Below are 22,725 nucleotides of genomic sequence, written 5' to 3'. Positions count from 1 at the left end.
TTCTGGGTACTAGGGAGACATAGAATTGAATCAGGCTTTAAAGTACTTTAATCCCAGACCTTAAATAGTTCATCAGGTGGGGTAGAAACACTTTGACAATGGCAGTGCAGCATGATAAATATGATGGTAGAAGTAAGAAGAGATTTTCTGAAAATTCACAGGAGAGGTACTTAAGAAGTAAAAGTATTTCATTATATTGCCTTCTATGTTATTTCATACTGATTTCAAACTCAGATTAGTCAATTGTAGGACTAAGTTTAGATTAATGTTATTTTTAGACACACATAAAAAATGGTTTAGCTACTTAGGCAACCAAGCAATTTTCTAGTATAGTTGTTGCTTTTGACGTCTATGCTACATCTTCCTTTCCTTTTCATAAACTCTCGCTTATCCTTTAAGACTCTTTTGGACTGTCTCCTTCCCATTTTACTCCAGGCAGAGTTAGAAATTGTCCACTGTGTGCCCTTGGAGGACCTGGTATACGTATGACCTATTATAACATCTATCACAGTGTATTGTAGCTATCTATTTTCCTGTATCCCCACTAGGCCTTTTCTCCCCCCAACCAGACTCTTTAAGCATAGAGAATCTTATCTTGCTCATCTTTCAATCAATTATTCACAAATATTTATCAAATACCTACTATGTGCTGGTTATTAGACTAGGTGCTGCTGATTTAATGATAACACAGATAAGACTCTCTCCTTGCTCTCAGAACTTATAGTCTAGTGCAGAAGGCAGATGAATAAATGGGCAAGACAATGTGACAAATATTATGGTAAGAAAAATATAAAGTACCATGGGGAGCTCAGAGCAGGGGCACCCAACTTACTATAGGGGAAAACTGAAAGCTTTCAGAAGGAAGTAATTTAAGCTGAGAACTGAAGGGTAAGCATGAGTTAGCCAGGCACTTGTGGGTCCAGAGCTGAGAGAAAGCACAACATATTCAGAAACTGAGAGAAGTTTACAGAGAACTGGAGTTTGGGGGCAGGTAGTAGAGATTGGGAAAGTGAATAAAGGTGTGGAGGGGAGAAGGGGGAGCAATTAGAGATAGGTTTCAATATTATGATGTATACATAGAAAACACTATGTAAATATTTGTTGGATGAATGAATGAACCTTTCCAAAACTTGAGGAAGTGAGACCTTTGGGAAAGTCAAGTGTGTGTGTGTGTGTGTGTGTGTGTGTGTGTGTGTGTGTGTGTGTGTGATTCTTCCCTTGTTTTCTGGGAGGCATTGTAGTGTGTTGGTTAGCAGCCTGGTCTCTGATACCAACTGCTTAGATTTGAATCCTGGCTTTAACAGTTAGTAGCTGAGGTGACCCTAGACAAATTATATTGTGTGTGTGTGTGTGTGTGTGTGTGTGTGTGAGATTTACATTATCTGTAAGTTAGAGATTATAATAATACTTTATAGGATCACTGTCAAGATTAAGCATTAATATTTTGTAAAGCATTGGAACAGAGCCTAGAACTAAGCACTGTGTTTTTGCTCTTATTATTTCTCCATTCATCAAAACATTTATTGAGGGCCAAGTACTATGCTAGATGCTATGAAAATAAGATGTGGCTTCAGCCATGGAAGAGGAACTAAAATCTGGTGAGAGGAAAGATTGATAAGTAAATAATTACTACAACACAATATGATCAAGTGAGGTGATAGCAGTAAGCGTTAGCGAGAGTGACTTATTCTCTCCAAAGAAGCCAAGAGAGAATACTGAGAGAAGGATGCATTTAAGTTGGGTGCCAGCAAAGAAGGCAATAGAATTTATCAGGCCATGTTGCAAAGGCTTAGTGGGTTGTAAGCCTAAGGCGTGTTGAGCAAATGCCATGGGTACTACTAGAGCATTTTTACAGTATCTGTGTTAGGCACTTATATAAGTTACTAGAGGCCCAGCGCATGAAATTCATGCACAGGTACGGTCCCTAGGTGCCGGGGTCCAGCCCCAGCGGGTCCAGGGGTCCCCAAAGGTGTGGATGGCATCGGCGAAGAAGGAAGGACACAGAGACAGTGTTCAGTTGATCAGCAGCCTAGCCAGGACCTCTAGCCAGGATCTCCAGCCAAGTTCTGGTCTGGATTTCCAGAGAGGTTCTGCTTTGGATCTCCTGCCAGGTTCGGTAGCCAGTTGTCTTGCTAGGTTCTCCAGCCAGGTTCTCCAGCCAGGTTCAGTCACCAGGTTCTAGTCAGGTTCTCTTGCCAATTTCTGTAGTCAGGTTCAGTCCAGGATCTTTTGCCATGTTCTCTCGCTAGGTTCTGTCTCTAGGTTCTGAGGCCAGTTTCTGTCCAGGATCTTTTGCCATGTTCTCTCCAGCGAAGTTCTTCTGTCTGTAGAGAACGTTCTGTGTAGGTTCTGTGCCTAGGTTCCGTCTCTCTTGGTTCTGTCTTCTGAGTTCTGTGTGTAGGTTCTGTCTTCTTAGTTCTGTGTTCTAAGTTCTGTGTTCTAAGTTCTGACTTCTTACATCTGTATTTATACCAGTTGATTCCAATCCTATCAATCTCTATTTCAAAGGTTAGGGCGTTTCTTATCTCCATTCCAGGGAGTAAAGATTATGTAGCTTAAGCATGATTGTTCGTAGTTAAAGTGATTAATTACCCACCTGGCACTTAGTTAAGAGGTTTTATTCCCTCCCTAACTTCAGGGGAAAATCCCTACCTGGGGAAACAACCTTTCTCAGAGACCTTGGTTAAAACACATAGTGCCAAGAAGGTGAGCAAACATATTAAAAACAGTATGCCATATATGCCAGGTCCCTTGAAACAGCAAGCATGGACCGGCTCCCGGCACCTAGGCCTGGCCTGCAATCAGGGCCATCTTCCCCAGCTGCCCACAGCCGGCCCTGCCCCCTGCCTCCACCAATCCCCGGTTCCCCTTTTGCCATCGGGTGATCGGTGCCTGACAGCCAGGGGAAGGGACTGAGAGGTTGGCTGTTCCCGCCCACTTCAGGCCCCAACCCCACTGCGGGTTGCCCTCTGTGTGTGGGGCGATGGCAGGGCAGGGACCTTGGCCTGGCACTGCCCACATCCCCCACCACCCACCCCCATGACCCATTCGCCATCAGGTAATCGGAGCCTGCTGGCCAGGGAAAGAGGTGGTCAGTGCACCTCAATAGTGACTGGTCCAACAGTTGTTCTGGTCATTCCGCCTTTAGGGTCAATTTGCATATTATCCTTTTATTTTATAGGAATAGAGGCCTGGTATGGGTGGGGGGACCGGCTGGCCTGCCTGATGGGGGCCCTGGGTCCAGGTAGAGGGTCCCCACTGGGGGGCAAGGCCAGCCTGGGTGAGGGGCACACGGCCGGCCTGGGCAAGGGGCCGTGGGTGGTTTGCAAGTTGACCATGCCCCCATCGGGGTGGGGGTCCCTGCTAGGGGGGACGAGGCCAGCCTGGGCAAGGGACTGTGGTGTTCTGGTCTCTGGTCGTTCTGGTCATGATGGCATTAAGGTCACTGGCTTTTTATATATATAGATTTCTTTTACTTTTCACAAGAATTGTTACTAATGTGCCCACTCCATGTAATACTCAATACTGACTGTTGTAGGCACTATACACACACACACACACACACACACACACTAGGGGCCCGGTGCATAAAAATTCATGCACTGGAGTGGGGCGTCCCTCAGCCCAGCCTGCCCCCTCTCACAGTCTGGGAGCCCTCAGGGTTGGGAGGCGACCCAGCGATCAGGGGAAGGCAACGCCCCATCACATCTCTGCTGCTGCCACAAGCCTTGGCCGGCCCTGGTTACCTGAGCCTTGGGCAGCCCTGGGCAGCTGGGCAGCCACCATCCAAAGCTTGCCTGTGCCTTGGGCTGGCCCTGGGCGGCTAGGGGGCTGAGGGGACTGGGGGACTTCGGAGGTGGGGGCAGGCCCGGCCTTGCCGTGCACCTGCCACCCCAGTGGGGCTGAGGGGAGTGGGTGCCGCCATCTTTGAGGGCGTGGCAGTCAATTAACATATTCCTTCTTTATTGGCTGTGGGTGCTGCCATCTTTGTGACAATGTGAGGGTCATTTAGCATATTCCCTCTTTATTAGATAGGATATTCATTTAATCCTTATGATTATTGTGTGAACTAGATACTATCCTTATTCCTATTTTACAGATGGGGAAATTGAGGCCAAAAGGTACAGTACCTCATTCAAAGTCATACAGCTAGAAAGTGGCAGAGCCAAAATTCAAACCTGCATTTTGACTCCAGATTCTGTGGTCTTAACCACGATGCCCCCCAACTCCAACCTACTAGCTCTTGTTTTTGATCTGCTATTGACATGGAAACTAAATATCCAAACTTGCTGGAACTGCATGTGAAGTAAGAGTTGAGAGTTCATTCTGGGAGAAAAGTGCATAAACTCTACAGCATGTGTAACCCGCACAAAACTAAGCATAAAATGCTTAAAAATAACTCCTTCCCCTGTCTGACTCTTGCAGTTGCTGTATCCAGCAAAAATGGGGGTAGGGTGGGTGGATATTTATTGGATTACACAGGGTGCCTCAGGCCACTGATGTTTCTCTGGGGGTCCATTTTAAACTTGGATCCTCCAACCAGCAAGTTGCTTTCTCTGGAAACAAACAAACAAAAAACTGTTTAAAATATTCCCTTCGCAGTAGGGAAGGACAAAAGTGGGTGGAAAATGCAACACAGACAAGACACAGGACAAAAAGAGTGGATTATGTAGAGCCTTACAGAGCCACATTAATTCCCAAAAAAGAAACATAATTCAGGGGACAATAAGGAATAAGAAGAGAGAGTTTTACAGACTTATTGGAGAAAGCAAAATTCCTCAGAAATATATTAAGACTGTATTTAAAGTAAACCTTGAGCAAATACAACCATGGGAATTTATATTAAGGGCCCCTGACAAAAGAGAATCAACAGATCTTGGATAGTACAAGAAGGAAAGTTGAAATTGGATCTGAGGAATTCACATTGGTTAAAAGCTTTCCCTAATTTTTTTTTTTAGGGAGGAAGAAGTGAAAGTTTAAATCAGATCCTCCTAAACCACTTTTGAAGATTTTTATATAGAATTATGTGTAAGTGAACGGGCAGTCGACTGTATGTTCTCATTTCAGTCTTGCTCCGTGAACTCTTTTGTGAACTTCATAGTCTCCAATTAAACAGATAGCAGTCTGAATGGCTAGACCCCACCTGATATGCAGTCAAAATTCTGACTCCCAGAGTGGGCAAAAAAGGGGAAAAAACCTCTTTTTTAGTCTGTGTAGTCTATAGAACTGAAATTTCCTGACAATTCTGAGGATGTTCAGAATTCTCCTTGCTTATAAAACTGCTTAAGAGCTGGATTCTGGATAGGTGGAATTTATAGCAACGCTAGAGGCCTGGTGCACAAAATTTGTGCACTCAGGGGGGTCCCTCAGCCCGGCCTGCGCCCTCTCACAGTCCAGGAGCCCTCGGGGGATGTCCGGGTGACAGTTTAGGCCCACTCTCCATGTCAGACATCCTTAGTGCTGCTGCAGAGGCAGGAGAGGCTCCTGCCACTGCCGCTGTGTTCGCAAGCCATGAGCCTGGCTTCTGGCTGAGCAGCGTTCCCCCTGTAGGAGCACACTGACCACCAGAGGGGCAGCTCCTGCGTTGAACTTCTGCCCCCTTGTGGTCAGTGTGCATCATAGCAACCGGTTGTTCTGCTGTTTGGTCAATTTGCATATTAGCCTTTTATTATATAGGATTATGTCCCAGATTTGCCAGGACAGCCCAGATTTCAAATACCCTATCTTGTCATAGCTATAGGTATGCTCATATAGTTGTGCTTTCATGTATCTTAATTTGAATAGAGAGGGAAATATGGATGCAATATAATTGATCCTTTCTTGAACTTTATGATAAATACCAGAAGGAAGTCATACTTGGGTTAGAGGGATAACTGTGCTCTACTAAGAGTATTCCTTGGTAAAAGCTATCTTGTATGAAAGAGGCTGGGAGGAACTCCTGCAAAATTGAGGATTTTGTGTGTGCCATTTTGAGAGAGTAGAAAAGTGCAGGGGAGAGAAATTTGGGGACAAAATAGAGGGGGGCTGTCTTAGTGAAGGTCAGGAGAGAGACAGAGAGAGAGAGAGAGAGAGAGAGAGAGAGAGAGAGAGAGAGAGAGAGAGAGAAGAGAGGGAATGAGAATAGCATTTAAAATAAATTTAGACAAGAACTTACAGGACAGACTCAGGATGGTGAGAGGAACAGTTGGGGGAGGACAAGAGCAGAAAAGAAAGTGAGAGTGAGAATGGGGTGCAGAAAGCTAGAGCAAGCAAGCATGCTTGGACAAGAGAGAGACACAAAGGGAAAGCTTCAAGTTTCTCTCAAGGTTGTGTAGTCTAGAGAACCCTGGAGGACTGTTGGGAGAGCTCTAAGGCCAGGAAAGGATTCTGGAACTGGACCATAGGATGTCCAAACAAAAAGAAAAAAAGAAAAAAAAGGAAGTGTCAGAGCTGCATATACCATCTGCTAGAATTGGTAATCCTTCCAGGGGTCCCTTAGAGAGCCTGTCCTCCAAAGCTGTAAGTGATCATGGGTCATATTCTCTGGGGAACTTTGGAAAGCCCGCAAGATGTTTTGTTGAAGTTGTCTAACATTAAGGAAATCACTGTTTAAAATATTGTTGGCTTGCAAGGTGTGGGCACTTAGCTGTTGAAAAGGTATGTTTCTCAGGTTCTTAGGTGACTTCCACGTAAATAAAGTGTGGCAAATCCCCTCCTCCCCAAATCTGGGACTTCTATGCTACCAGCCAGTATTTATTTTGTTAAGGAAAATACGTTTGCAGATACTGTAGCCTTTGCTCAGAGATTCTGAGAAGCCTGTCATTTTTAAAACTTGAAAATGCTTAGTTGGTTTTCTGTCCCACATAATAGGGAAAGTGGAATTTAGGGCAAACCGTTAAAAATCAATTTGGCAGCACATATCAGGAAACTTTAAGATTTTCACAGTAATGTTTAATGTAGAAATCTCACATCTGAGAATTTTCACTGAGGAAATAACCTTATAGTGCTTTATATATTTATGCAAAAAGCATTATTTATAACAGTAAAAAATTAAATGCCCAATCTAATTAAATGCCTAACAATAAGGAACTGGTTAAGCAAACTCTGGCACCTTCTCTTGTGTGATATTTTGCAGCTTCTAAAACTACATTTACAAATAATTCTTAATGATGTGGTCAAATACTTATAAAACTTTAAGTAAAAAGTTATACACAAAGTGTGACTACAACTATGGTAAAAGGCCTAGGGTGGGAGGTGGCTGTGGGCTAGAAGGCTCAATGGGGAAAAGGGGGGACATCGGTAATACTTTCAACAATAAAGATAAATTAAAAAATGCATTAAAGGAAACATGCCAAAAAGTTGTTTCTATTGATAATCCTAAAATAGTGAGGTTGTGGTCTATTGTTACTGTTATTATATTCTTTATATTTTCCTATATTTTCTACAAAGTGCATATAATACTATTATAATCAGAAAAATGTTTATTTTTGAGTGTCTGAAAAATCAGGGAACTAAATGTTTATTAACATAAAAGTAATTTAGTAAAAATAATTTTACAAAAGATTTAGAAGTTGTAAAAAACATGCTAAGGGAACGAAAACAAAATTGTTAAAGGAATAAAATAAAACACTTTAAAAATATTTATTTTTAATTTTTATTTTAGTAAAACACAAGTGGTTATGAAGACTATATAACAACATGAGAAATGCTTATTGTTTAAGGTTAAATGAAAACAGGTCAAAATAATTAAGATAAAAACCCTTCAGCCCAGCACTTTAAACAACTACACTCAGCCTCACAATAAACCCACAAAAGGAACTTCCCTACACATACTCTTGAACCTCCCCATCCTTTGCATTCTTGCTCTTTGCTTCCTCATTTTAGACATGTATTTCTGATTTGGTTTTCTTGGATATCATACCAAAGGGACCAGCAACAGAAGAATATATAGACAAATTGCACTTCATGAAAATTACATTTCTGTGCATCAAAGAACAGCATCAACAGAATAAAAAAAGGCAACCAGAATGGAAGAAAATATTTGCAAATAATATATCTGAAAAGGGATTAATATCCAGAATATATAACAACAACAAAACCTGATCCTTTTTTTATTTTCATGCAATAAACATTAATATTTCAAGAAAAATATTTTAAATATAATAATTTTACCAAAACAAAACCAATCAATGCCTCTCTCTCTCTCTCTCTCTCCCTCTCTCCCCCCACCTCCCCACTTCCTCTATCTCTAAAGAAAAAAGAAGAAAAAAATAAAAAAATATCCTCAGGTGAGAACACTGTGTATTCTTTAAAACACACAGTACATTTTTATGTTTCCTCTGCCTGAGAATAGGAATGTTAAATATCTGTCCTGTTCTAGTGCTCTCCCATTCTGCATCCTTGGCAGAAATTCATCATTCTGTCTTATTGCTTCTAGATTTATGCTCTTTTAATTAATTTATTTTTTAATCCTCACTCAAGGGTCATTGATTGATTCTAGAGAGAAAGGAAAGGAGAGAGAGAGAGAGAGAGAGAGAGAGAGAGAGAGAGAGAGAGAGAGACATTGATTGGTTGCCTCCCAAAAGTAATTGACTGGCGATCAAACCCAAAACCTGGATAAAACCCTGACCAGGAATCGGACCCACAGCCCTTCATTACATAGGATGACACTCCAACCAACTGAGCCTCACTAGCCAGGGCTAGACTCCTTTCCTAAACTGCACACCAACCATTACTAATTGTCCAGAGTTGGCACTAATGAAAGCTCTCTGGACAAGAATGGCCTCTTCCACATGAGAGCCTCATCTCTACCATGTACAACACATTTAATAAATCATTTGAGTCTTGTTGATTCTATCATTGTAACATCTCTCCAATCTGTTGCTTTTTCCATTCCCACTGTGTCTGCTTATTTCAAGCTATTATAATCTCTCATCTGATTTTCCACAACAATCCCTTACTGTTTTGCTTGCCTTCAGTTTTGGCTCCTCTAGTCTTTTCTACACACTGCTGATTACTCTTTTAAAATATCTAAATATACTACATCAGTCGTTAAAAGACTGGTTAAGCCCAGGTGCTTAGCACTATATTTACTGTAGGCCTCATCTCTCCAGTATCATCGCCTATACTCTGCCCTCCAATATGCTAACTACTTGCAGGGCATGTCCTGAAACATGCCCCGTCCTTTTTCTCCTCTACATAGTAAATGCTCTTACTCTCCTCTAGTTAGTTGTCTAAGTCTCATTCGCCCTTCAAGGATATTTCATGGGTATTTATTATCCAAACTTCTGTTGATCATTCTTTCCCTAACAAATGATTAGTCTCTCCCAGGGAAAATTAATGAATCCTTATTTGTGTCCGAATCATACTTTATACATATCCTTATTATGGCAATAATAATGTTGTATTGTTATCTGTTTACATTTCTGAGAGCTCATTGAGGAAAGAGAGCTTTGCAGCTCCAGAGTGCAGGACATTTATTTTTTAATTTAAAAAGATGTGGTAAAATACACATAAAATTTACTATCTTTACCATTTTAAATGTAGTTTAGTAGTATTAAGTACACCCATATTGTTGTGCAATCATCACCACCATCCATCTCTAGAACTCTTTCTGTTACAAAACCAAAACTCTATACTTATTAAACAATAACTCCTAATTTTTCTCTCCTCTCAGCCCCTTCGCAACCACCATTCTACTCTCTGTCTATGAATTTGACTACTCTAAGTACCTTGTATAACTGGAATCATACAGTATTTGTCTTTTTGTGACTGGCTTATTTCATTGAGGATAATGTCTTCAAGGTTCATCCATGTTGTAGCCTATGTCAGAATTTCCTTTCTTTTTACGATAAACACTCCACTGTATGTATAGATCACATTTTGCTTATCTATCTGTCAATGGAAACTTGAATTGCTTTTACTTTTTAGTTATTGTGAATGATGCTGTTATGAATATAGGTATACAAATATCTCTTTGAAACCCTGCTTTGAATTCTTTTGAATATATGCCCAGAAGTGTAATTGCTGGATCATATGGTAATTCAATGTTTAATTTTTTGAGGAACCACTGTACTGTTTTCCATAGCAGCTAAATTATTTTACATTCCTATCTACAGTGCATAATTTCTGCACATCCTCACCAACCCTTGTTATTTTCTAGGTTAAAAATATATAATTTTTGATCCATATGGGTGTGAGGTGATATCTCATTGTAGTTTCGATTTGTGTTTCCCTGATAATTGGTAATGTTGGGTATTTCTTGATGTATGTATGTATTAGCCATTTGTATACCTTCTTTAGAGAAATGTATATTCAAGCCTTTTGCCCATTTTTGAATCAGGTTTTGTTTTGGTAATATTATTATATTTAAAATATTTTTCTTGAAACATTAATTTTTATTGCATGTGATATTATTATATTTAAGATAGGTTTTTCTTGAAATATTTATGTTTATTTCATGAAAATAAAAAAGAATCAGGTTTTATTGTTGTTATATATTCTGGATATTAATCCCTTTTCAGGTATATTATTTGCAAATATTTTCTTCCATTCTGGTTGCCTTTTTTACTCTGTTGATGCTGTTCTTTGATGCATAGAAATGTAATTTTCATGAAGTGCAGTTTGTCTATATGTTCTTTTGTTGCTGGTGCCTTCGGTATGATATCCAAGAAATCATTGCAGAATCCAATATTGTGAAGTTTTTGCCCTCCGTTTCCTTCTAAGAATTTTATTGTTTTAGGTCTTACACTTTAGGTCATGAATCCATTTTGAGTTAATTTTTGTATTTGGTGTTCGGTAAGGATCCAACAGTATTCTTTTGCATGTGAATATCCAGTTTTACCAGAACCATTTGTTGAAAAGACTGTCTTTCCCCCATTGAATGGCTTTAGCGCCTTTGTTGAAAATCATTTAACCATATATACAAAGGTTTATTTCTGGACAGCGTATCAGAGTACAAACTGTCCTAATGCATTAGAATTGGTCATAGGGAAACTGTTAGAATGGAATTGAATCTCATTTTTGTTTTAGAGAAAGAAAAAGAGTAGAGGAAGGTAAAATAGCTGACTTAAAAAGGAGTTCATGTCAGAGTTATAGAATTTTAGACCTGTTTCCTGCCCTAGTTCATCTAATTCACATCCTTATTTTTATATGAAGAAAAAGAGGCCTAGTGTTACTTTTGAGGTCAGAATTATCCCCCCCCCCCAATATTAAATAAAAATAGACATATAGAAGGAAGAATTCAGCTCAGAGAAGGGAAGAACTTTTAGCATCTAGGTTAGATAGATCTGGGAAGGAATGAGCTCTCTATAATTACAAATATTCAAACAGAAGTTGGATGACCACCTCTAAATTGCGCTGCAGAAGGCAGGTCTGATCACCTCTCTGTCTTACTTGTGAATGTTCTGTAACTGCCCATTAACTTCAGAATAAAGGCCAGCTTTTAAAAATGGCATACATGGTTCTTATACTGCGGTCCTAGTCTATCTTTATAGTATCATCTCCTGCCATATATTTATGTTCTTGACATACGCAACTGTATATGAACTCTGTCCTTTTTACTCTTGGATTTCATTCACATTAAAATATGCTACCTTAAAAAAAGACACTTTCTAATGTTTAAAGGAAGTAAGCTAAAGGGTGTGGCTGTAGCTTAAAATCCCACACAAAGAATCCTCAGAACAAATTAAATAGAAGCAATGGGTAGCAAGTACATACATGTGCTAAGGTGAGTCTAAGGGCACATGAAATCTAAACTGGGGCAGAGGAGAAGAAACTCGACTTCTATGTAATAGGCATTTAACATATTTTAATTTATTTGAGAATGAAAAATATCAAAAATAGATCCCTTACACTATCCTTGAGGTGAGCATATACCTTAGGAGCTTTGGTGTTGTATACTATTTGTAAGAATTACAAAAATTTTAAACGTTGAACAGATTATCTGCTCTATAGATAATGTAGGATGCCAACCAAGAATTCCTAGGTACTTTCTATGTGTCAGAATTGTTCTGGGTGCTGGAATACAATGGTGAAGAAGACATTGTTAGGACCCCATCATGGAGGTGATGCATTCTTTTAAACTCGAGCTCACAATCAGCTAGTGTCTATAAAAGGTATATGGGGGAAAAGGAGGCTCAGAAAAAATCTTCAGCAGATCCGATCATGTCTCTCTCTTGCTTATAACTGTTCAGTGACTTCCTTTATAATCTACCAGCAGATCTACTTGGCTTGAGCACACTTATCTCTGAGATACCTTTCTTTTTCTTTTTTAAAAATATATTTTTATTGATTTCAGAGGAGCAGAAAGAAGGAGAGGGAGAGAGAGAGAGAGAGAAAAACATCAATGATGAAAGAGAATCACCGATTGGCTGCCCCCTGCACGCCCCCCACTGGGGACTGAGCCCACAACCTGAGCATGTGCCCCCGACCAGAATCGAACCTGGGACCCTTCTATCCGCAGGCGGGTGCGCTATCCACTGAGCCAAACCAGCTAGGGCTGAGGTACCTTTCTTGTTCTTATTTAATTTACCCACCACATCACCTTTTTATCCAATATGATTATATTTGGACTAGGTTTTCCTATCATTTAGGAAGAGAATAGAATATAAATATTGATCCACTGGGAAATTATATTTCCTATTACATATGATGTAATAAGATTTTCACTGTAAGTAATTTTCACCTGAGTTTGGGTGAAATTGAGTTCCCAGAACTTCCGTGAAAGGCTAAATTTGGAGACAACCACAATCATGAGGTCTTTCTTGCAAGTATCCGATATAAGTCCTCAGTGTATTTTTACAAAGCAGTCAGACATTTCCCATTTTATTTCTCAGTAAGCTCTTTGTGATTCAATGGAAAGAACCGAGTCACACAGAACTGGTATTCTAGTCCTGCCTGTGACTTACTGTGAATTACTGGCCACTAATTAAACCTCTTATTCCCAAAGTTTCCTCATTCTTAGGTAGAACTAATACTTGCTCTATACATACTTTGTTGTGATAAGATTATAGTTGCTAAAATTTTCAGCGCAACGTGTAGGTTTTTTACTAGTATATATATATACTAGAGGCTCAGTGCATGAATTCATGCACAGGTGGGGTCCCCTGGTCTGGGGGGGGGGAGGGGACCGAAAGAGGTTGGCTGTGGGAGTGGACTGACCACCAGGGGGCAGCTCCTGCATTGAGCGTCTGCCTCCTGGTGGTCAGTGCATGTCATAGCTACCAGCTGGTCATCCGGTCATAACGGTCGCTTAGGCTTTTAAATATACAGACACACACACACACACACACACACACACACATATGCTAAGGTCTATTTTCTAATTGGGTCAGACTCATAAAAAAGTAACATGTAGAGGTTCAGAGAATCGAGTTATCACATTTCATGGAGTGGTGATCAGGAAGATGTAATAAAGGAGGCAGGATTTGAGCTGGGACTTTAGGAATAGGAAAGGTGGTAGAAGAGAGTTATATGGAAGGGATGAGAGCAGAGAGTCACTGGGATTCTCAGTATGGCCTGGCTTTTGTTTTTGGACACATTCTCTTCTGTACACTCCAGACTAAATTATGTTCTCTGAATCACATATATGTGTCTGGCACAGAGCAGGCAAGCCTGCAAGGTCCAGCTTCTTTCTACCTCTTCCCATTAAAGCCTCACTCAAGTAGAATTTATCACACTCTCCTCTGTATTAGCTCAGACTGTTCATATGACCTATTGCTTTTTATTGTAACTCAATAGAACCACCTTCCTTGCTCATTGGTGAACTTTTGGAGACAGGAATCTGGTTTGCTTTTGTGTCCCTAGGCACCTAACTCAATGCTTTGCTCTTAATCAGGAAATTTTATTCAATTGAGCTTGCTCCAAGGACACTGATATTACTCACTAAGGTGAAGGGCATGTTGGTATTATCTTAATGACTCTATAGATTTTAACTTTTGTGTTCTGTTGTTTTCCTCACATCACCCTTGTGGGGTTTTCTTTTCTTTAAAAACCTATAGATGAGGGAACTCAGAGGGTGCATTTGCCCAAAGTCATGCAGCTGATAAGTGCTGCAGCCAGACAGGGCTCTTTTGACTTGAAATACACTACTCGATGCTCTATCCTGGGGCCCTGTGGCACCAGACAGGTTGGAGTAATATGCACTTAAGCTCAGAACTCGTTTGCTCATTCGTAAATAGGAACAATAGTTCCGACTTCATGGGGTTGTGATGAGCATTAAATGATGAAGTACGTGAAGTACCTTCTAAAATGCTTAGCACCTAGTGGGCAATTCTCGGTCCCTTCTCACCAAGCTTCCCATTCCTGTGGGCGTAAACGAACACATGAGGTATCCGGTTCTGGGGGAGAATGGGGAGTAGATGGACTGCGCAGAGAGCAAATGTCCTTCTCTAACCTCTTACAGGTTCGTCTCCGAGTCATATTATAAGAAAACTTGCTAAGGCCTTATCTTGTAAATACTTAGGGCTTAGCATGCTCCAGCACTCACTCCCCCCCTCCCCGCATCCTTATATCCTTTTCCTGCCCAGCATTTGTCAAATGCGAGGATCCTAGTTGTGTGAGTTGTCCAGCTTTGTGGCCAGAGGTTGGTTGAATAATCTCCAAGGCTGGGGTCTTTTTTTTTTTTTTTTTAAACCCACGTACCAAACCATAGTTCTCTTGGAATGTGACTTTGAATAACTATGTGCAGGGAGCTAACATATTACAAACGAGGCAGGTAGGGCAGGCGGCCCAGGGACGGTAGTTGACTCCAAACCCACGTGAAACTAATGTCTGACTCTAGACCCTTTTCCTGGGGTGATGCTCCTGAGACTTCTCTGCTGAACGCCTTAACTCCCGAATGTCTTTGATACAGAAACGGATCCAGCTTTTCGGGGTGCTAGTGGCAAAGGTGAATCCCGAGTCTTCCAGTCGGGCTTCCCGCTGGAGCTCAGAGGGCCGCCGGGGAGCCCGGCCCGGGGTGCCCGCCCACGGCCGGGTTTCCTTCCCGGGGACCACTCTCTGAACGAGGCGCGGGGTGGGCTTCGGGATCTTCTTCCCCTTTGGGGGGGTCTCGAGCGAGACCCGGGCTGGAGCGAGACCTGAGCGGCGCGGCAGTGCGCGCGACCCCCGCCTCCTCCCGCATCCCGGCCTCCTCGCGCCGCTCCCCCGCGCGGCCCCGGCGGGGGCCAGGCCTCCGGACCCCCGCTCCTAGGCCCCGCCTCTCCCCAGTGACCGCGACCCTCCCCCGACGCTGCGGCCCAGCCCCCTCCTCCCGGCCGCCAGCCTTCCCGCGCCCGTCCCGGCCCCGGCGTGAGGGTGAGTGCACCGCCCTCCCACCTCGCCCTCCTCCTTCCATTGTTTCCAGCCGCCGCCACGAGCCCCCGAGCGTCGCCCCTCCCCCACCGGCGCGCACAGCCCCCGCCCGGGTTTCGCTGTGCGCAGGGGCCCCCAGAACCCAGGGAGGGGGCCCCCCGAACGCATTCCCCTGCATCTCATCCGCAGGCCTCCCCCCGACCCCCCGGCGGCGTCGATCTCCTATCCCACCCCGGGGCGGGCGTCCACTCGGGGTTCCGTCTCTCTCCCCTCCCCCTCCCCATCCCCCGACTCTCCTTCCACGACCCCCTCCCTTCAGCGGGCCCTCCTCTCCCTCTCCCTCCCCCCTCCCTTCCCCTCCCCCCCACAATGCAGTTCGCGGCGCGGCGGACATGGCGGTGGAGTCCTGAGCTCGTCGTGTCCCGGCCTCCAGCGGCGGCGGCGGCGGCGACGGCTGCAGCGGCGGCACCCGCAGCGGGAGGCGGAGGGGGAGCGGGAGTCCTTGCGATGCGGAGGCGCCGCGCGCGCCTGTAGCTCGCAGGTACGGGGGTTCCCGCCGCGGCGGAGCCCCGGGCGCCGAGGGGGTGTGCTCGGGGAAGGCCGGGCCGCCCCCCGGGCGCCCTCAGGTGCCGTGCCTCGCAGGTGTCCGCGGCCCGGCCTGGCCCGAGCGCCTCTCGGCCGCTCCCCGGGGGCCCGACGCTTCTTTCTTGGCCGGAATGGGCTCCGGGTGCCCCGGGGGGAGGCAGAGAGGAGGGAGGTGGGGCGGCGGCCTGGGCGGCCCGAGGAGGACATTGGGGCGCTCGGGGGCCAGACTCCACCGGGAGCCCCGGGCCCAAACCCCTAGACCCGGGAGGCGGCTGGTGGGTAACGGAATCGGCGTGAGCATTTTCCCGAGTCCGGTGCGACTCCCTTTCCTCTCGGCTGTGCCGATAGACGCCCATACATAACAAATACACGCGCACAACATCCTACATATTCTCCCTGGGCTCGCCCTGGTCGGCAGCAGGGTCTGTGTTTCGTTCCTCGCCCGCCCGCCTTCTCTCTCCCGCGCCCCCGGCCCCCGTGGAATGGTCGTGGACGCTTTTGACGTGGGAAACGGCGAGATTCGTATTTGTAAACACACAGCCCTCGCCGAGGTGCTGCGCGCCTCCTCGAGAGGGTTCAGGTCCTCCTGGTATAGGGATTGCAAAAGAAGGAGACATTTAGATCGGAAAGCAGCACATTGTCGGGATTCCAGGTCGTACCGGAATGGGATGAATTACTGTTATGTTAACAACGTTGATTAAACGTTTTCTTTGCAGAAATTTTTTTTTTTAATCAGATGAATTTTGTACCTTGCACGAGATCTTAGTTTCGGTATAACACGTTTCTTCATTTTTGATATATTTTGACGTTCCACTCATTTGGTAAACTTCTTAGTGAACTGAAATGCTATTAGAATTGTGTATTGTTGGCATCCAGTAATTAATTAGCTGGAGTGGATCACATTACCTTTTGTTTCCAAAGGCTGACCCCCCCCCCCCGCCCCCCAGTCTTGTAGTAGATGGGTAACACTTGGTGAAACAGAACCTATCCTGTTTCTGATTTTAAAGTGATGAGAACTGTTAGCTAATAAAGTTGGATAACCCCAATCGGATATTATAACTTAGAGAGAATGCCCTACCGAGGTGGCGAATTGTGAGGTAGTTTCTTTAAAAGTTGACTTTTTGGGGGAGTTAGTATCAGCCGGCATATTTTGTATGTGAGTCAGTTGTGTGCCAAAGTTTTCTTTGGGCTCAGAACTCGTGTATATCTCCTTAGAAATTGCTGCACTATACTGCATCCTAGTACTGATTAGTCACAACTTGTAAAATGATGAACTATTGATTCATTTAGAAAGCCGCGCTTAAGATAATGAATGCACTAGTGTTTAGTGTGCTGTAATGCTTTTGTAAACAAAATTTAACGAGGGCTTTTTAAAAACCGTATACTTTGGAGCCCTGGCCAGGTAGTGGAGTTGGTTAGAGCATCATCCCCATGTGCTAAGTTTCAGGGTTCTATCCCAAGTCAGGACACATACAAGAAGCAACCAATGAAAGCATAAATAAGTGGAATAACAAATCAATGTTTCTCTTTCTCTCAAGCCAATACACAAAAAAACCGTATACTTTGGGGAAGATAAGAATTTTAAGTCATTTATGCTTTAAAATGTATGTAAAATAAAAGAAAGCTATTTTTTAAAAAGAGCTCATTTAGATAAGTTTTCCTGCTGTTAGCAATTTTTCATTTGACTAGTGTGGAAAATGAAAAAACATAAAGCTTCTTTGAAATAATACAATAGTCTTTTCATTGAACTAGGTTAAGTTGTTAGTAATACAGATAAATTAACAAGTCATTAACATGCACTAAAATTTAGTTCAATTTTGTAAATTCTAAATCACACCTTGAAGTACATTTATTTTTAGATAAGTTAGCTAGGACAGTACAGTGTCTACATTATAATTTTAGACCTTTTAAAATAAAACTTTGTAATTGTAATTTTAAATATCTCTGATTAATAAAAAGCTGTTTAAAGAAAATTTTTATTCTCAGAGCAGATTTATTTTAATAATAGTAATTAGAGAACTTTTTTTGACCTCAAAGTTAACCTTGACATGCATAATAAGCACCATTAACTGTGTTCTTTATAGAAGGTAAAATCAGGATCTGTGGGTAGAGTTAGGTGTTTGAATTTGTTTTCTACAGAACGTTTCTAGTTTCAGGGAAAGATTAAGCAAGACTTACCATTAAATTTTGTTTATCCTTAAAAAAAAAATCAGATCACTTTGCTATAACAATTCAGTGAGATGTATTACTTTCTAAAGTAAACTACAACTGCTTGAATTTATAAAATAATGTTACAAAATTCAGTTGGAGTCATTACTGTAGATTTATGTTCTAAAAAAAAAAGAACAGTTCTAGAAAGACCTAAAACAGACAAGGGAAAAGGACACTAGATTAATGCTGAATATGTAGATATTGTTCTTAATTTTAGACAAATTAGGATTATTTACACTAAACTAAGTTTTAATTTTAGAATCCTAGATAATTGCATAATTTGGGGAAATGTTCAAAAATCAGCATAATGTTTCCAAGTGTTTCTTAGAATTCAAAAATAAGAAAAGGTATATAAATGCAAAGATGAACAATTTAGATTTCCCCCCCTTAAATGAGAGATTTAATTTGTGTGATGTGTTACAGTTTCCAGATTGTTTTCATATCAAATTATCTGATTGAATGCCCATAATTATCCTGTGAGTTAATAGGGGAGAGAAAAGGGAACTATCATGTATTTGAGTACATGTTTTGTTCCAGGCACTATTGGAAATTTAGGTTTTTGTTTTTTTTCACTTGCTCATTGTAACAACCCTATGAAACCTGTTTTGTAGATGATGAATGTCTGACTTAGAGGTTAAGTAATTTGCTGAAGATCATAGCGTTAAATTCAAAGCAGCTCTGTGTGCTCTTAAAATTATATAGGCCATTTTACTTCTCAATATGTATCAAGTATTTTCTTAATTTTATAGGAGAAACTGTGTAAGGTTGCTCATTCATTCATCATTTAATTATTAATTTCATCAAACTTGCATTTCATTTATACTTCATGCTAGATGTTGCTAGGCTGTAGAAATACAGAATTATTGGAGACAGTCTCTCCTTTCAGAAAACTCAATCTACATATAATACAGATAAATCACAGCACACTACATCAGCAATTTTCAACCTTTAAAAAAAAAATCATAGCACACATAAACTAATTAGTAAAATTCTGCAGCACACCAAAAAATAGATTTTTTGCTGTTGTGACCAAAAAAAAAAAAAAGTATAATTTTGATTCATCCACACTGGACGACTATTGTGTTGGCTGTTATCATTTTTTAATTTGCTAATCTAAGGGAAAAGAGGTCAGTGCCCCTAACTAGTCAGGTATTGCATGTTTTAAAAATTCTTGCCAAGACCGGTTTGGCTCGGTGGATGGAGCGTCGGCCTGCGGACTGAGGGGTCCCGGGTTCGGTTCCGGTCAAGGGCATGTGCCTTGGTTGCGGGCACATCCCCAGTGGGAGATGTGCAGGAGGCAGCTGATGTTTCTCTCTCGTCGATGTTTCTGGCTCTCTATCTCTCTCCCTTCCTCTCTGTAGAAAAATCAATAAAATATATTAAAAAAAAAAAATTCTTGCAGTACACTAGTGTGCCTGCACTGGTTGAAAATCACTGCCCTAGATAGTGGGAGTTCAGAGGGAAGAAGCTGGCATTTGAGGGATGTATAGGAGTTTGCTGGGTGAAGAAGGGGATAGACGAGATCATTCTGGAGATAAGGAATAATATATGCAAAGATAAGTTGTTATGGGGCTTGGTGTATATATAGGAAAAAGTGAGAAATTCATTGTGTCAGGAATTGAGGATTTATGGATAGAGCAGTTGAGAGAAATGGTTGGAAGTAGCAGTCAGATTATGCAGGTTATTGTGTATGTTAAATTAAGGCATTTGGATTTTTTTTAGATTGGGATCATCAAGTGAGATAATGGTTGAGCTGTGATCAGAGATATGCATTATGACTCCTAGTTTAGTATTTCTTTCTCCTTGGCTTCCTTATCAACAGCTTTTACCTGTTTTCAGTGGATAGTAATGCCATCTTTTCCATGTCACTCTCCTCTCTTCTCTATAGTTACTGTGTTCCAGACTGTTTTTTTTGAGAATCCTGAATTCAAATCTTACTGTCTAAGAATGTTTACTATTTTAGAAGGTTCTTTTGAGATAATAATGCCTTTAGGAGAAATCAGCTTGTTATAGTTACTCAGGAAGTTTTTTCACTCCTTGGTCTGGGTTCCTAGAAAGCAACCTAGATAAGGCATTGGGGCGTGTGAGCTGGAAAGAAGGAGAAGCATTCATGCAAGTGCAACAGTCATCAATAAAGATGAGCAAAGTCCTAATCTTTACACAAAGTAGCCTGTACTATCAGAAATAAGTAGGTATGTTTGTAAGCACACAATAGTCTGGTAATTCTAAATAGATATTTGATTTACAATGCCAATAGGTAATTTACTTCATAGTTGCTTTGTGCTAATCCTATATAATACAAAACTAATATACAAATTGACTGAACAGCGAAATGACTGGTCTCTATGACACACACTGACCACCAGGGGCAGATGCTCAATAAGGAGCTGCCCCCTGGTGGTCAGTGTGCTCCCACAGGGGGAGCGCTGCTCAGCCAGAAGCTGGGCTCATGGCGGGGAGTGGGCCTAAGCTGTCAGTTGGATATCCCCTGAGGGCTCCCGGACTGCAAGAGGGCGCAGGCATCCCCTGCCTCCCACCCCCGGCCAGTGCATAAATTTCATGCACTGGGCCTCTAGTTTCTTTCTGAAGATCTTAGAAGCATTAACTCAGTCCTCACAAAACCTTTTTTATGTTAACTTTATTTACAGGTGAGGAAAGTAGGGGTAGAAGGGTTTAGGACCTTGGACAAGATCTCACAGCTAGTTTGAATTTGAATTCCAGGTTTCTGATTCTAGATTCATAGCTCTTAATCACTATACTGTTTTGCACCTCAATTTTAGGTTGTCAGAATTTAGTATGCAGAGGGTGTTAAATTTAGTATAATCATATGGATTGTCAAAAAATATTTTTCAAATTTTTGACAATAAAGATTTAAAAATATTTTTTAAGAATCTAAAGTAGCCCTGGCCGGTTTGGCCCAGTGGATAGAGTGTCGGCCTGTGGACTCAAGGGTCCCGGGTTCGATTCCGGTCAAGGGCATGTACCTTGGTTGCGGGCACATCCCCAGTGGGGGATGTGCAGGAGGCAGCTGGTCGATGTTTCTCATCGATGTTTCTAACTCTCTATCCCTCTCCCTTCCTCTCTGTAAAAAATCAATAAAATATATTTTTAAAAAAAGAACAGGTTCCTCAGCCTTTTCTGTAACAAAAAAAAGATTATAAAAGAATCTAAAGTAGAATTAAATTGTACATAATGAAACCTGATTGCATTTTTGTCAGTCTGAGCTATACATTGTAATTTAAATAATTATCATTAACCCTGTGAGTGCCAACCAATATCCTAGGAACTATGCTAAAATTGCCAAGGCATTTTTGCTGATTTTACAGCAGTTTAGGGAAAAAATTATGACTCACAAGTAAATGAAGTTATATATTCAAAAACTTAAGGAAACCTTTACTACATTTGTTTTCATCTTTTTTTTTTTTAAATATATTTTTTATTGATTTCTTACAGAGAGGAAGGGAGAGAGATAGAGAGTTAGAAACATCGATGAGAGAGAAACATCGATCAGCCGCCTCCCGCACATGTCCCACTGGGGACACGCCCGCAACCCAGGTACATGCCCTTGACCGGAATCGAACCTGGGACCTTTCAGTCCACAGGCCGACGCTCTATCCACTGAGCCAAACCAGTTTCGGCTTGTTTTCATCTTTGACATACATTGTTTGCTGATTGTATTGTAAAGTACTAGTAGAAAAAAAAGTTTGAACAAAACATATAATGTTAAAATAGAGGGACCCCCTTCTCCAATATCTTCCACAAAATCGTCATCTTCACAGCAAGAACTGACATATTTAGCAATATCATCATCACTAATAAAAGCAGACTTAGAACTGGACGCCATTTCGAAGCTTTAGGGCAGTGATGGCAAACCTTTTGAGCTCGGCGTGTCAGCATTTTGAAAAACCCTAACTTAACTCTGGTGCCGTGTCACATATAGAAATTTTTTGATATTTGCAACCATAGTAAAACAAAGACTTATATTTTTGATGTTTATTTTATATATTTAAATGCCATTTAACAAAGAAAAATCAACCAAAAAAATGAGTTCGTGTGTCACCTCTGACACGCGTGTCATAGGTTCGCCATCACTTCTGTAGGGGTTAAAAATTGATTAGTCATTAAGTGTTTAAGCTCCAATCTTGTGCTTAGTTTAGGCCAGTGGTATTCAAACTATGGGGACTTTTTAGGGGGACGGTGGTCTCTGAGTCACAACTGTTTTTGTAGTAATAATAAGACAATAGTTGCCTTTTCCCCTCTTCTCTCATCTGGAATGTAGAGTAATGCCTACACAATATGTGAAAACATTGCTTTGGTGGCTAATGGAAAGTGTTACCATGTATGCTTTCTGTCTCTTTTTCTTTGAGATGTAATAAAACTCACCCTTTTAGCCCAGCCCGTATGCTCAGTGGTTGATCATTGACCTATGAACCAGGAGGTCATGGTTCTTTTGATTCCCTTTCAGGGCACATGCCCGGGTTACTGGCTCGATACCCAGTAGTGGGTGTGCAGGAGGCAGCCAGTCAATGATTCTCTCTCATCATTGATGTTTCTATCTCTTTCTCCCTCTCCCAAATCAATAAAAAAAATATTTACAAAACTAACCCTTAAAAAGTATACAGTTCAGTGTATATTCGTAAGGTTATGTAATCATCA

General features: G+C 41.8%; 1 protein-coding gene across 8 annotated transcripts in view; it reads left to right on the top strand.

The window, feature by feature from the left end:
• Positions 1 to 22,725, top strand: part of TUT4 (terminal uridylyl transferase 4) — a 168,248-nt gene that overhangs the window by 47,775 nt on the left and 97,748 nt on the right. For 6 of the 8 annotated variants that reach the window (XM_036347481.1, XM_036347478.1, XM_036347483.1 and 3 more), the window contains exons 1-2: positions 15,262 to 15,276; positions 15,649 to 15,814. The exons of 1 other annotated variant lie outside the window; for it this stretch is intronic. The gene's annotated coding sequence lies outside the window, so the exon portion shown is untranslated. Of the gene's footprint in view, positions 1 to 15,261; positions 15,277 to 15,648; positions 15,815 to 22,725 lie in introns of those variants that run through there. One more of the 8 variants, XM_036347484.1, reaches the window with a different exon arrangement.

The sequence above is a fragment of the Myotis myotis genome, unplaced genomic scaffold (assembly GCF_014108235.1).
Source record: "Myotis myotis isolate mMyoMyo1 unplaced genomic scaffold, mMyoMyo1.p scaffold_m19_p_2, whole genome shotgun sequence".
NCBI classification, from domain to species: Eukaryota; Metazoa; Chordata; class Mammalia; order Chiroptera; family Vespertilionidae; genus Myotis; species Myotis myotis.
This window is presented reverse-complemented; position numbering and strand designations above follow the sequence as displayed.